We start from the raw sequence: 14,982 nt of genomic DNA on the forward strand, positions 1-14,982 counted from the left end.
GAATTCTTAGACATGACACCAAAACCATGAACAACAAAAATTAGATAAGTTGGACTTCATTAAAATTAGAATCTTCTGAGCATTAAGAATATGAAAAAGTGACTTACAGAATGGGAGGAAATATTTGCAAATCATCTGACAAGGGCCTGCTATCCAAAATATGAATACATAAAAATACATACAATGACAACAAAAAGACAAGCAACATTTCTCCAAAGAAGATCTACAAATAGCCAAGGAGCACATGAAAAGATGCTCAACCTCATTAGTCACTAGGAAAGTACAAAGTAAAACCAACATGAGATGTGACTTTACACCCACAAGAATGGCTATATTTTTAAAAATAACAAGAACTGGCAAGGATGTAGAAAAATTGGAACCCTTAAACACAAGACAAGAATGTCAAATAGTTCAGGCACTATGGAAAGTTTGTGGTTCCTCAAGAACTAAATAAAAACTACCATAAGGGGTGCCTGGGTGTCAGTCAGCTAAGCATTCAACCCTTGATGTTGGCTCAGGTCATAATCTGGGGGTTGTGAAAATGAGTCCTGTGTTAGGCTCTATGCTCAGTGGGGAGTCTGCTTGAGATTCTCTCCCTCTCACTCTGCACCCCCATCCCTGCTCTCAAAAAAACAAACAAAAACCATATGACTTAGCAATCCCACTCCTAGGTATATGCCCAAAAGAACTGAAAAGAGGTGCTTAAATACTTACACATAAATGTACATTATTCACTGTAGCCAAAGTGTAGAAACAAATGTCTATCAATGAATGAATGGATAACAAAATGTGGCATACACATGCACAGGAAGAGTATTTAGCCATAAAAAGAATGAAGCCGGGATCCCTGGGTGGCGCAGCGGTTTGGCGCCTGCCTTTGGCCCAGGGTGCGATCCTGGAGACCCGGGATCAAATCCCACATCGGGCTCCCGGTGCATGGAGCCTGCTTCTCCCTCTGCCTGTGTCTCTGCCTCTCTCTCTCTCTCTCTCTGTGACTATCATAAATAAAAAAAAAAAAAAAAAAAAAAAAGAATGAAGCCCTGATACACAACACACAGCTGATGAACTTTGAAAACATTATGTTAAGTGAAAGCTAGACTCAAAAAATCACATATTGTAAGATCCCAATTATGTTCAATAGGCAGAATGGGTCAATGCACAGAGACAGAAAGCAAACTGGTAGTTGCCAGGGGTTGGGGTGAAGGGAAGAACAGAGAGTAACTGCTTAATGAGTATAGGATTTTGTTTGGGAGTGATCCAAGTGTTCTGAAACTACCTAAAGGTTGCTAAATGCCACTGAATTAGTGGAACTAAATGCCACTGACTTGTTCACTTTTAAATAGTTAATGTCATGTTATGTGTACTTCCTTCCAATAAAATAAAACTGGTTTTAAAATCATAGTAAATTTTTAAAAGCTAAATTTAGGAGTCAGTGCTATTACTTTCTATCTCAGAGCTTACACTCCAAGGGAGTGGCCTTCCCAAAAGTTATCCTTAGTTTCATATAATATTAAATCATAAAGCTGAAATAATATACTATTTCCATAAAAGAAGAGGGAGATCATTGCCATACTCCTCCCATCTTATAATTGTGGCTAATCTTACATTTTAAAAAATTCCTTATCAAGTACACTTATTGTGATGAACACTGGGTGTTATATGTGTGATGAATCACTAAGTTCTATTCCTGAAACCAATGTTATACTATATGCTAACTAGAATTTAATAAAAACTTTTTAAAAGTTTTTTTTTTAAGATTTTATTTATTTATTCATGAGAGACACAGAAAGAGAGAGAGACCGAGACACAGGCAGAGGGAGAAGCAGAAAAACTTTCTTATCAAAATAAAAACAGGGGCACCTGCCCCTCCTCCTGTTTATGCTCTCTCGCTCACTCCCCCAAATAAATAAAATCTTAATAAATATACAAATAAAATCCAAACATAATCATGTTTGTTAATTTACGTTAAACAGCTTTATTTATTTATTTTTAAATATTTTGTTTATTTATTCATGAGAGACACAGAGAGAGGCAGAGACACAGGAGAGGGAGGAGAAGCAAGCTCCATGCAAGAAGCCCGATGCGGGACTCGATCCTGGGAATCCAGGATCACGCCTTGAGCCAAAGGCAGACAGACGTTCAACCACTGAGCTACCCAGGTGTCTCAGTTAAACAGCTTTAAAAAAAAAAAAAGACTTATTTATTTGACAGAGAGAGAAAGAGAGCACACACAAATAGGCAAAGCGGCAGGCAGTGGGAGAGGGAGAAGCAGGCTCCCTGATGAGCAGAGGGCTGGATGCAGAACTCCAGGATTCCGGGATGATGACCTGAGAGAAAGGCAGACACTTAACGAATGAGCCACCGAAGTGCCCCTAAGCACCTTTTTAAAAAAAGTCTTCCAAAGACTTTCTAGATAATGGCATTTAAGTCCTATCAATCCAATCTGCAAAGAAAACTCAAGAAGAAAGAGTAGAAAAATTGGTTAATCTTTCGTTGATTTGTTATATAAACAACACATAGTCTTTCTTCCTAGAGTTTTCCCACTTGGCAAAGTGTTACACAGCCATTCTAAACCTAAGCGTTTGCTTGAAAAGCTGACTAGGGCCATCCAATTAGGTTATAGTCCAAATGAAAGGGACAATTGCAAGCCAAAGCAAAGAAAACCTCTAACATAAAGTATAATTTAATTTCTAAATTTCAATCCTTGTGAAATATTAATTAGTAAATCTAGAAAGTGTTATTACCTTGCACATTCAAAGCATGGCTATGTGAGGTAATACTACATATAATAGTGACACTGGGAAAAACAAGCCTCATTACTTTGTAGTCACTCTTCAAAGCAAACACCATTACCAGTAAACAGTTCTCCTGGCTTAGTTTCCTTGACAACCCACTGAAAACTTACTGCAAAAAAACCAAAACATTCTTTACTTTAGCTACAGGCTTTACTCCTTCCTATCTTAGAAAACACTAAATGGTGTTTCTGGTCAGTAAATTCTGATTCTGAAGCTTGATTTTTAAGTACAGAATTATCTGAAAAGAAATTAAATGAAAAAATTAAATGACAAAATTAAACCTATAAATGACATACTAAGGAAAAAAAAAACAATTTGTTATTTATTCAACATTCATTAAGCATCATTATAAACCAGGAATGGCAGTTGCAGCTTAAAACCTCTGCAATTTTAAGGCAGTTCAAAGTAAGGGACTGGACAACCAGGTATCACACCTTTCATGAAACTGTTATCACCAAGACAGGTGATTATCAGTGCAGAGATGGATAAATGTACCTAGAGAACACACCATATCCAACTCCTGGATTTATGGTACAGGTGGTCCTATAGAGCAGGGAGAGATCAACAGGTAGGGCTGGGGGATAGGTTGTTATCCACATGGACACAAAGGAAAATCCTTATATTGATTAGGGACACAAATATGCAATGAAAGACTAAAGAAATCTATGGGAATGATAAACCTAATGGGGGAAGAGTTACATAAAGGGCTTACTTAAGCTTGGAATAGTAATGTTTTATTTCTTAAGGTTTTAAAAATTGCTTTAAAAATGCTTAATACAAATTTTCCTTTTTCTTTTTTAAAAGATTTTATTTATTTATTCATAAGAGACACACAGAGAGAGAGGCAGAGGGAGAGACGGAGGCAGAGGGAGAAGCAGGCTCCATGCAAGGAGCCCGATGTGGGACTGGATCCTGGATCCTGGGATCACGCCCTGGGCCGAAGGCAGATGCTGAACTGCTGAGCCACCCAGGCGTCCCCAAATTTTCAAAAGAATATAAAAGAGGGTGCCTGGGTGGCTCAGTTAAGCCTCTGGTTCTTGGTTTTGGTTCAGGTCATGATCTCAGGGTCCTGGGATTGAGCCCCACATCAGGCTCCAGGGTCTGCACAGAGTCAGCTTGTCCCTCTCCCTCTGCTCCTCCTCATGCATGCTCTCTATCTCTCCCAAATTAATAAATAAAATCTTAAAATATATATACATAAAAGAAAGCCATAGCCCCTGCCCCAAAGGAAATGAGTATCTAGTGGAGAGAGGAAGGGACAAAAAAGTAATAATACAGGTTGAGGAATGCTTTGGTTGAGGTAGGCACGGGATACTACAAAGACTGAAAAGAGACACCTAACCCAGGCTTGGGGCAGGAGGAGGGGAAGGCAGTAGAGGGATAAGACGTTTCTTAAAGGGAGTGACTTGAGGTAAATCCAAGCTCAAGAACGACATTTATTCAACAAAAATCAGAAGCTTACTGTGTGCCCATGTGCTTATTAGGACATAAAAGCAAGGTAGATACAATCTCAGTTCTCAAGAAATTTAAAGTCCAGTGGATAAGACAGACAAGAAGTCAGGAACTGTTTCTATTTCAGTAACTGTGGCAGAGATCATAATGTTCATCAGATATTTTATGTGCTTGTTTATGGTATTTGAAGCCCCTCTGCTATTAGGTGGGGCCACCTGACTGTTTCTGACTAAGGAAATGTGAACAGAAGGGACACACACTTCACTTCTGGGCTAAGGCAGGGAGAAACCCACCCAGTCTCTTTTCTCTTCCTCTGTCACAGTGCCCAAGGACATAGTGAGTTCCAGTTGGTGTAGCTGTAAGATGGGGCCTCTGATTGGAAGAGACCCTGTGTAAAGCACAGCCTCTGAAAAGTGACTTGTAACAAGCAATACAACTGTGTTGTGTTAAAACAATGAGATTTGGGGGTTAATCTGTCATTACAGCATAACCTAGTTTATCCTGATTAACAGTGTGAGAGGTCAGTGAAATGTCTAAGGATCTCTTCTGTTGACTGCCTCATACCCAAACCTTAAGCACAGAGCTTGACCCATTATTAGTGTCCAATAAAAGTTTAATGAGCAAATCAAAGAATGGTCCAATGACTGAATGAACAAACAAGTGCTTTAAAAAAGGAGTGCAGAAAGCATATAGAAGGGGTTACTCAGGGAGGCTGAACAAAAGGCAGGGGTCTAATTATCAAGAGTTTGGATTGAAACCTGAAGGCAATGGGTAAATCAAGCAAGTTGTTTAAGCAAAGAAATAACATAACCCAATTTGTTTTTGTTTTTAATTTTAAGAGTTTATTTAAACAAAAACTAAAGCCTTCTGGGCAGCACCAAACTAGAAGTGGCTAGGAGCACTCTTCCAATTTGGGTTTTAGAAAGGTCACTTTGACTTGAGCTGGACGTGGGCAAGCTTGGTAAGCAGAATAGGTTCACACATTTAATTCCGGTTGAGAAAGGAGGAGGACAGAAGTGAGAGTGGGAGGGAAATTACAAGTTCTCAGATAAAGAGAAAGAAGCTTCCATAGGACCAAATGATTGACAGATTATGGGCTAGGTCAATGGTGGAGCTGCCCTCCAAGGAAAATGTGAAAGGTCAGTGGAGGAGCAAACCACAAGGAGGATATCCTCTGAACATATGAATTGAAAATATAATGAGATGTCTAGTGAATATTTCTTTTAAAGATTTATTTATTTATTCATGAGAGAGAGAGAGAGGCAGAGACACAGGCAGGGGGAGAAGCAGGCTCCATGCAGGGAGCCCGATGTGGGACTCGATCCCAGGACCTGGGATCATGACCTGAGCCAAAGGCAGATGCTCAACCACTGAGCCACCCAGGCATCCCTCTAGTGAATATTTTCTAGTGGACAAACATATAAATGTGGGACTGGAGGTAAGAGAGAAGAAGATTTGGGGGAAAAAATGGTCTTAGATTCTTTGAGCCAGGATGAGACTAACACAAGAGAGAATTTACATATTTGCAAAGCTCTACCTATTGTTCACCCTTCTTGGTGTCAGAAAAGTTTCTATTCCCATCACCAAGACCACAGTGGGGGTAAATATATTCCACATATCCTAGGTTAAAGTTCTGGAAATGTTTTCCTTTTTTTTTTTTTTTTTTTTTAAAGGGATGCCTTGGTTGCTCAGCGGTTGGGCATCTGCCTTCAGTTAGGGGTGTAATCCTGGAGACAAGGGATTGAGTCCCGCATCGGGCTCCCTGCATGGAGTCTGCTTCTCTCTCTGCCTGTGTCTCTGCCTCTCTGTCTCTCATAAATAAATGAATCTTAAAAAAAAAAAAAAAAAAAAAAAAGATTATGCTGATAATCTACATCACAGGAAATCCTGATTAACAAGCTATAGATCTTAGATATATTACTAATTTCCAGAAAACTACATTCAGTAATACACCCAACATGATATCATTTCCAACAATACAATGCCCCTGACATTTGACAGCCCCTCAGCACAGCCATTACTGCCAGAGAACTTTGCTGGTATCCTAGATGACACAAGGGCTGCACCCTACCAAATCTGTGATATGCTCTGCAAACTACTTTACAGAGTAGTTTGTAATCATTTCTGTGCTCCTTCTTGTAATAAGACCAAAATAATAGTGAATAATTATCTGCTTGGATTCCAGATAAACAGAAATGTTACTATTTTTTACAGAATGTATTATGTATGTGTGTAAATATTTGAGATTTTTAAAAAGTAGGTTCCACACCCAGTGTGGAGTTCGACACAGGGCTTGAACTCACCACCCTGAGACCAAGATCTGAGCTGAGATGAAAAGTTGGGACACTTAACCGACTGAGCCACCCAGCTGCCCTATAACACAATATTTTCGAGAACAGCTGCTACAAGTTCTTGTGTAGAAGGACCCTATAAAAATATCAAAAAGATGAGTTAAGCTCTCAGCAAGAAGTCAAATAACTTGTTCAAGTTAAATCAATAAGTAATCACAGGGCCAAGTATTAGTAGTATCAGTTCCTAGAGTTTTGAAACCATTTTACCCTCTATTTTTTTCCAACACAGGAGCTCAAAATACTGCTCAAGGGGACATAAACAGTCAGTTTACAAAATGCCTTATAAACATCTCTTTATCTAGCTAATCAGACTGCTTATTTAATGAAAGGAAATTCTCTGTCTAGTACAAAGAAACATCATACTGTGCTGTGAATAGATATTTTGACAGTTTTACCTTGGAAACAAAGAGGTATTTTAAGAATATGAAAAGGTAGTCAGAAACACAAACTCTCCTGCACGGCATTCTTAAGTATTGAGTCCCAGGGTACAGAGCATACTCTGGTCTTCTAAGTGAGAGAGTGGTCTGCACGATCTTCCTCAGTTACTGTTGATGTTAAAATACCAAAGCATTTACACTGCCTGGTAGTCAACGACTTTATTTTAAAAAAGAAGACTAAAGAAACCAATAAGCTTGGCTGTATTGGCAGGTTATATGAAAAAAACAGAGACTAAACATTGTTGGATTACAATGTTTCAATATAACCGGGGTATTTCTGTAAATCTCCCCCACTCCCACAGGCCTTGTCTATGCTGAACGAAAACAGACTAATCCTGGGGGGAAATAAATAATAACAACAGCAGGTAGTATTTATTCAGTGCCAATTTTGTGCCAGGTGCTGGCATTTTACATATTCTATTTTTAATATACTCTTCCTAAATTTCAAACAACCATACAAGCTGGGTATTCTTCAGTACCTGCCATTATAGCAATGAGGAAGCCAAGACTTAGATGATTTGGTGATGTGGCAAAGGGCACAGAAAAAAAAAGGTCAGTGCTGAGCCAGGATTCAAAACACAGTCTACATGTCTGACTCTGACCACCAGGCCACTTAGAGCCTGTTATCCCCATGATATAGCTAGCTAGCCCTGTAAGAAAAACCCTCTGAAAACTGCCATCAGATAAAAGGAAAAGATGAAGAAGGCATCCTGATCTAATCTTGAATTCAAAACAAGGATTTGGGGCAGCCCGGGTGGTGCAGCAGTTTAGTGCCTGTCTTCGGCCCAGGGTGTGATCCTGGAGACCCGGGATCGGGTCCCATGTCAGGCTCCCTGTATGGAACCTGCTTCTCCCTCTGCCTGTGGCTCTGCCCGCCCCCCCCCTCATTCTCTCTGTGTCTCTCGTGAATAAATAAATAAAATCTAAAAAAAAAAAAAAAAAAAAAACCCACAAAACAAGGATTTGGACCAGTTTTATGAGCAGAGACTATTTGCTTGTTTATTATATCTTTTCTGGAGGCCAGAGCTGTTTTCTACATAGAGGAGACCTGTGAATTCCTCTAATTATGCAACTTCTGTACACTTTCTTTTCTAAAAATGTTTATTAATAAATATAAAAAAAAAGGGATCCCTGGGTGGCGCAGCGGTTTAGCGCCTGCCTTTGGCCCAGGGCATGATCCTGGAGACCCGGGATCGAATCCCACATCGGGCTCCCGGTGCATGGAGCCTGCTTCTCCCTCTGCCTGTGTCTCTGCCTCTCTCTCTCTCTCTGTGTGACTATCATAAATAAATAAAAATTAAAAAAAAAAATAAATATAAAAAATGGCTACTAATTCACAATATGATGCTCTGTAATTTTTCACATGTTTAGATACCACCATAATCCAAGTAATTCATCACTAAAGCATTTATTCTATAAACAACTGTTGTGCTCGCTTCGACAGCACATATACTATATAAACAACTTTGTCCAGTGGCGCCTGGGTGGCTCAGCCGGTTAAGCGTCTGCCTTCAGCTCAGGTCATGATCTCAGGGTCCTGCAATCAAGCTCTGCATCCCCTCAGGCTCCCTGCTCAGCATGGAGTCTGCTTCTCCCTATCTTTCTGCCCTCCCTCTGCCCCGCTCATGCTCTATCAAATAAATAAAACCTTAAAACAAAAACAAAAACAAACTATTGTCCAGTTATCACTTGCTTATAAAGGAAGTGAGGCACGGAGAAAGGGGGGGTGAGTGGGAGGCAGAGATGTATAAAAATATAGAAAGCCTACCTCTGAACAGCCCACTCTCATGCAAGGATTGGCAAACTGTGGCCCATGGACCAAATTCAGCCTACTGATGGTTTTTGTATGGCCCATGACCTATGAATGGTCTTTACCTAAAAATGGTTTTCAAATGTTTGAAAAAGTCTAAAGAAGAGTATTTGGGAACATGTGCATTTATACGAAATTCAAATCACAGTGTCCATAAATAAAGTTTACTGGAGCATAGCCATGCTCATTCATTTACCTACAGTCTATGGCTGCTTTCAGGTTACAAGGGAAAAGCTGAGTAGTCCTGGTAAAAATCAGGTGTGCACAAAGCACAGATATTTTCTATCTGGTCCTTTACAGAAAAACTCTGCCAAGCCTTGATCTAATGAAGGGCCCAATAGCTACAACATCATGTTGATAAGGCTTATGAGAGGAGAGAAGACTCTGAGAGGGTCCCAGAACACTTCTCCAAAAGGAACCTGTGAACTGGGCCAAGAGGACTTTCCTGTGCCCAGGAAGGAGAGGTGCTCCAGAAAGGGGACTGCAACTGCCAAGGCACAGTTGTGGAAACAGTGTGTTATATCCCAGGAATGCTGAGAAATCCGAGTAGTTTGATAATGGTATAGGGTGCATGATGGGAAAGAAAAAGAGAGGAATGGAGGAGACTGATAAATTAGACTGGAACCATATAAAAAACTCCATTTTTGCATTACCAAAGAGTTACAGCAACTGAAGGCAACTGGGAATCCTCCTTGGTTTTTGAAGAGGAAAATGGCAATTTCATTTGTTTGAGAAGCCTACTGAATCTGAAAGGTAATGAGTGATGGGCTATTCGAAACAGAGAGGTCTGGTAATCAGCATCCTTGAAGACGGGGAGCAAGTGGCTAAGTCATATTTAGGGGTGAGCGACGGCAGGGGCTGTTAACTAATCAGAAATATGGGTGCTGTGAAAGGGATGTGGAGGCTAAGGCATTTTACTGGAGTCAACAGGCAGACAGAGATACCCATTTTTCAAGAGACAGAAACACAGGAGGGGAGCAGATGGGAAAAGAAAAAAAATTTGAGGCACTAGGAGAAGTTTCCTGTACTCCATGTGATGAGAACTTCACAACCTCAATTTAAATTTCCATTTGAGGGATGCCCGGGTGGCTCAGTGATTAAGTGTCTGTCTTCGGCTCAGGGCATGATCCTGGAGTCCCGGGATCAAGTCCCACATTGGGCTCCCTGCATGGAGCTTGCTTCTCTCTCTGCCTATGTTTCTGCCTCTCTCTCTATGTCTCTCTCATGAATAAATGAATAAAATCTTTAAAAAAATTAAAAAATTTTTCCATTTGAAAGCATTCACCCCAGAAACAATGACTGCCTCTGTATAGTACAATTGGTGGCACTAAGGAGGAGAAGGCATTTTCTTTAAAGGCATTTCTTTAAAATCTCATGTACAGCTTGAATATTTTAGAACAAGCATTTAAGATTTTTATAATTGGCCAAGAAAAATGCCAAGCATTATTCCCTAGGAAATTTCTGAAAACCAAATAAGAGTGAATGAAATATTTAGAACGTTCAAGTTTCCTGAGGTCATTAAAACAAACAAAGCCACAGCAACAACATTCCTGACATCCATAAGCTGCATTATTTTCCCACACACGATCTTAGAACTGTAGGAATACACTGTAAAATCACTGTTTATCAATAACACTGATTTTGCTGAGCCATACACAAATGATGTCTTCCAAAATGCAGGTTCATAAAAAACGATGCTCCTGCAGATTCAAAGGCAGGTATGTATCTTGTCCCCAGAGTAGCAGGAATGTATCAATCACATTTCAATCTAACTTGAGATGGCAAAGTTTAAAACCATACTTGTATGCTGTCTACTTTATAGAGGAGGGCAGTCAGAGACTTGGCTTATAAATCGGCCTCACACCAATTCGCCACACGACTGAAAAAAAAACAAAACAAAACCCCACAGACTTCAACTTTCTCAGTTTTAAAATGAGGTTGTTCAAATAATCTCAAAATCCTCACCAGCACTGACATTCCATTGTTCTAAATTTACACAGGTGTGTGTGCCTGGAAGAGTGGTTCCTAATTCTTTTTATTTTTTATAATATATTTTTTTTAGTGGTACACACTACACTTGTTAAAATAGTACAAAAGGACATTCCGTGAAAAGTAAGCCTTCTTTCCTACATCTGACCCCAGAGGCACTTCTTATGAAGACTTCTTGAGATATCTTAGCATATATGAGTATAAATAGATACATATTATTTTTTTCTTTGTTACCTCAAATAGTAAGCCATCACATACACTGTCCTTAGTTTTTCACTTTAATCGCAGAAATCATCGTATCATTACATACCAAAGAAACTCCTTTTTTTTTTTTTTTTAATTTAGTTATGAGAGACACACAGAAAGAGGCAGAGACATAGGCAGAGGGAGAAGCAGACTCCCCACAGGGAGTCCCAAGACCCCAGGATCATGACCTGAGCCAAAGGCAGCCGCTCAACCACTAAGCCACCTAGGTACCCCTCCTGTTTTTTTTCTCTTAATGGCCATGCGGTAATTTTAAAAACTGCTTTATTTTAGAAAATTCCAAACATACACAAAAGTAGAGGAAAAATATAATGAATCTCCACATATTCATTACCCAGCTTTAGTAATTATTAACATTTTGCCTATCATGTTTTATTTGCCTAAACCCCATTCCCAGAGTAGCTTAAAGCAAATCCCAGACATCGATATATTTCATCACTAAATACTCCAGTTACATTATCACTAACGGATAAGGACTTTTAAAAAATATGATCATGAGGCGCCTGGATGGCTCAGTTGGTTAAACATCCAACTCATGATATCATGGTGGGGAGATCAAGCTCCGCATCATGCACCCTATCTCCTCAGGTCAGCAAAGAGTCTGCTTGAGATTTTCTCCTCTTCCCTGTCCCTTCCCCGACTCTTGCATGTGTGCATTCTGTTCTCTTTCTCTCTCTCAAATAAATCTTTAAAAAAATATATAACCACAATGTCATTATTAAACCTAGCAAATGAGTAATTGCTTATAATCATCTAATAAACAGGCCATATTCAAATTTTTCCAATCGTTTAAAAAATGTTATTTTACAATTGATTTATTTTTTTTAAGATTACTTATTTACTCATAGAGACACACACACACATACACAGAGAGAGAGAGAGAGAGAGAGAGAGGCAGAGAGAGAGAAGCAGGCACCATGCAGAGAGCCTGACGTGGGACTCGATCCAGGGTCTCCAGGAGCACACCCTAGGCTGCAGGCGGCGCTAAACCGCTGCGCCACTGGGGCTGCCCTCAACTGATTTATTTAGATAAAGATCCCAAAGAAGTCCAATCATTGCATTTGGTTGGTATGACTCATAAGCCTTAGTCTAAAGCAGTTCCCCCTCCTGGCCCATGGTTTTCAAACCATTTATTTGTTGTAGAAAACATTTATCTTGTAGGATTTCCCAACTTCCTGCTTTTTCTAGTGCCTTCCCTCTGTGGTAATATTCAACTTGGTCCTCTCTCTCCCACAGTTCCTGTACTCAGGTGGGAAGATCTTGAAGCCTAATCAAGTTTGTTTTTATTTTGGCAAGAAAACTTCACTGCCAGTGCCACATACTTGCTATAGCACTGCATTGTCAGACAATAAGATTTGACATCAGCTTTAATGATGAGATGAAACTGGTGTCAAGAGCTCCCATGTGATCTATCCATGACAGAGCTCACCGTCAGCCTTTCTTTGACTGGTTGTAGCATCTATTAATGATACCCATTCTATATCCATAACTGCATTAGGGAATACAAATGATAATTTTCTAATTCTATCATCCCTTTTATATTAACTGAAATTTCCACAAAGAAGAAACTTCTTCACTGACTGATTATCCTAACAGAGGAAAGGTAAGATAAATGCTTTTTTCCTCCTCCTAATTCACTAATTTTTAGAAAAATGAGAGTGTCCAAGCTACCTCCAAATATTTTGTTGTTACTCTTGTTACTGTGTTAATACTTCCTATGTTTCAATCGATTGTAGTCATTAGTTTTTTTTTTTTTTAAGATTTTATTTATTTATTCATGACAGACACACAGAGAGGGAGAGGCAGACACAGGGAGAGGGAGAAGCAGGCTCCACGCAGGAAGCCCAGACGCGGGACTCAATCTTGGGTCTCCAGGATCCAGCCCTGGGCTGAAGGCAGCGCTAAACTGCTGAGCCACCAGGGCTGCCCTGTAGTCATTAGTTTTTTGGTTCTCCCACCTTTAACCAGCAAGAGCTAGTTCTAGCTAGTCTAGCAAGAGCTGCTTCAGGTTGGATTCCGTCTTTTTCAACTAGCACTTAATTATAACAATTTTCAAATATACAGTTAAGTTGAAAGAACCATATGGTAGCCACCCACAGGCTTACCACATATATCCTAACAGTAATGTTTTACAAATCTTGTTTATCTCACATATTTTTGACATAAGTCTTTAATCTTGTATAGCTGTCTGCTTTTTTGTCACGGTCACATCTCAGGGTCATTGTAAGCACTGCCTGCCCCAAATCTGAATTTAGCTGGTTCTTAGTGGGAAATGATATTTAGAGGCCTCAATTTAGGTACTGGCACTGTTGTGTTGTCATTGTTTCTAAAGCCTTTCATTTTCAATGGCAGATAGGAAATATGTATTATTAGAACGGAAACAATAGGGGCACCTGGGTGGCTCAGTCGGTTAAGTGTCTGCCTTTAGCTCAGGTCATAATCCCAGGGTCTTGGGGTCGAGCCGCATGTTGGGCTCCCCACTCAGCGAGGAGTCTACTTCTCTCTCTCTCCCTCTGCCTCTCCCTTGGCTGGTGCTTTCACTCTTTTTCTCTCTCAAATAATAAATACTTTTTACAAAAAAAATGAAAATAGGATAATTGAAGAGAAAAATGAATTATGGGTTATGCTGATATTTCCATTTCAGATTTAGAGTTACTGAGCTTTTGGGGCACCTAGCTGGCTCAGATGATGGAGCATGCAACTCTTGATCAGAGGGTTGAGTTTGAACCCGTGGTGGGTGTAGAGATTACTTAAAATCTTTTAAAAAGTTTACTGAGCTTTTAACTAATTGGATTTTATGCTTACATATATTTTTTATCCTAAAAGATAACATTAATATAATTATCTGAGTTGTCCTGTAATATAATAGTTTCAAATCAATAGCACTATTAGCTATAAAACCACTAACTACAGTTCAAGGTTCTTTGTAGTTCTTCTTAGCTTAAGGATAGATCCTACTAGAGATGTTCAATCAAAACACTGTTTTAAAGTCACATGAAAGATTTACCTTCTGTACAATTATGCCACTAACTTGATACACAAATTCGTTTTTTCATTTATAGGAAATACATTTTGTTGTAACTGAATTATTATTCACACTCACTGGAACTTACAGACTGTCAGGGCACAGCTCAATGAGTCTGACTAATGCATGCACCTGATCCCATATACATTCCTATAAGGATACATGTTTCCATCTTCCCAGAAAGTTCCCTGTGACTCTTTCCTGTCAATGCCCCCAACCCAGAAACAATCGCCATTGTGATTTATACCATCATAGATTAGTTTTGCCTGTTCTGGGTCTTCATATAAATGAAATCATACATATCTCCAACTGGGGACTTTATGATATGGTTGTACCACAATTTATTTAATCACACGTCTTGACGGACATTTTGGGTATTTCCAATTTCTGCTATTAAAACAATGCTACAATAAACAGCCCTATACACAAATCACTTTCCAAATGTGAATATACTGATAGAATTCATAAATTCATTCCCTCATTAAACTAACAGCCATTGAATATCTACTCAGGGCCAATCACTGTCTAAGCACTGTGGAGACAGCAATAAGCATAACAAAAGCCCTGTTCTTTTGGAATGTACAATCTAATGGAAGACGACAGACAATAAACTAAAATAAAGTCAGGTGATCAGAAATACTAATAAGAAGAAAAAGACCAGGGACACCTGGGTGGCTCAGTGGTTTAGTGCCTGCCTTTGGCCCAGGGGGTGATCCTGGAGTCCCAGGATCAAGTCCCATATCAGCCTCCCTCCATGGAGCCTGCTTCTTCCTCTGCCTGTGTCTCTGCATCTCTCCCTGTGTCCCTCATGAATAAATAAATAAAATCTCAGGGATCCCTGGGTGGCGCAGTGGTTTAG

The 14,982-nt window shown here is 39.6% G+C and overlaps 1 protein-coding gene across 1 annotated transcript in view; it reads right to left on the reverse strand.

Moving 5' to 3' along the window:
• Positions 1 to 14,982, reverse strand: part of NUDT3 (nudix hydrolase 3) — a 119,952-nt gene that overhangs the window by 59,261 nt on the left and 45,709 nt on the right. The window lies entirely within an intron of this gene.

This window comes from Canis lupus, chromosome 12 (assembly GCF_011100685.1).
Source record: "Canis lupus familiaris isolate Mischka breed German Shepherd chromosome 12, alternate assembly UU_Cfam_GSD_1.0, whole genome shotgun sequence".
Lineage (NCBI taxonomy): Eukaryota > Metazoa > Chordata > Mammalia > Carnivora > Canidae > Canis > Canis lupus.